The 1,220-nt window shown below is 42.0% G+C and overlaps 1 protein-coding gene across 1 annotated transcript in view; it reads left to right on the plus strand.

Moving 5' to 3' along the window:
• VPS41 (vacuolar protein sorting 41 homolog (S. cerevisiae)) overlaps window positions 1-1,220 on the plus strand; it is a 286,074-nt gene that overhangs the window by 232,487 nt on the left and 52,367 nt on the right. The gene's annotated exons all lie outside the window — the stretch shown is intronic.

The raw sequence follows: 1,220 nt of genomic DNA on the forward strand, positions 1-1,220 counted from the left end.
AAGGCATTTAACTGTGTGAATCCCAGAACATTTAATCATGCTCATCACTTGGTCTGTGACCAAGTGGGTGAACTAAGACATGTTTAACTGATAAACAGAGTCAGTGCCTTAAACCACTCAGCCATTCTGACTCAGGAAAACCTGAAGAGTGACTGACTGACTTGCATGCTTAAAACAAAAACCTGTTAATGAGGCTCTGAGTAAACATTAGGATCACGTCCCTTCTAAATCCACTGGTGACTGTTTATCCTAAGAGAATGTTCTTGAGTAAATGTTTTACTCCCTGCTGTAACTGCTATTATCCGTTTTATGGCATACTGTTAATCATTTGAAAATTTTGCTTAAAAGCTTTCCTTGTACTGAAAAAGCCACTTAAGATTCTTGAAGTCTTCCATCCCTTGTTCCCCAACTATTTTATGTCTATCTTTTACCAAGTCTCTCTGATTCTCCACTCTCAGACCTGTTGTAGACAACTCTACACCTGATTCAGACCATCGTCTTTTCAATTACTTGTCTACAAGCTAGACAGAAAATAAGAATGACAGAAGAAAAATCTGTGGCTTTGAGTTGTGTTGGAGAAGAGCACTTTGTAAATAAATCAGTATGAAATTTTAAAAGTGTTTTTAAAAACATCAGTACAGAAAGAAAACTCTTGTGAAGATCTTTTTATTTTAATTGGGTTTTTAACAAAGATTTGTAGAGAACTTGGATTTCCATTCATTCATTGTTGCACATTTTCCTCCCTACTAGTTCACTTTTCTCTTTGAAAAAATATTCTTTCATTGTTGCACAATTTCCTCCCCTCCCCAGTCCACTTTGCTATGCAACTCTTATTCTAGACTGTTTTCATGTACAACTCTTATTCTAGACTGTTTTCATGTAAATCATCTAATCATATGTTCCTTTTAAACAGTTCTTTCCCTTATCTGTTTCAATGCAGTGTACATTATTTCCTTTAAAAATAAAAGTATTTGGGAGTGCGGCTCCCGGCCCGGCCCGCTTCCGGCTGCCTCCGGCCTGAGCCCTGCTGGACCCGGGGCTTCGGGGAGGCTGGGCTGGGCCGGGCCGGGAGCGCACCATGGACATCCCGGCGCCGCCCCGCGCCCCTGCCTTAGTTTCACTTTTTGCTTTTGCTCCACTGCGGAGGGAAGGCAGGACGGGAGTGCCGACAAGATGGTGGGCGGGGAGCTGAACGTGGATAGTCTCATCACCCGATTGCT

The sequence above is a fragment of the Elephantulus edwardii genome, unplaced genomic scaffold (assembly GCF_000299155.1).
Source record: "Elephantulus edwardii isolate Elephantulus edwardi_28Jun2011 unplaced genomic scaffold, EleEdw1.0 scaffold00059, whole genome shotgun sequence".
In the NCBI taxonomy this organism is placed as follows: Eukaryota; Metazoa; Chordata; class Mammalia; order Macroscelidea; family Macroscelididae; genus Elephantulus; species Elephantulus edwardii.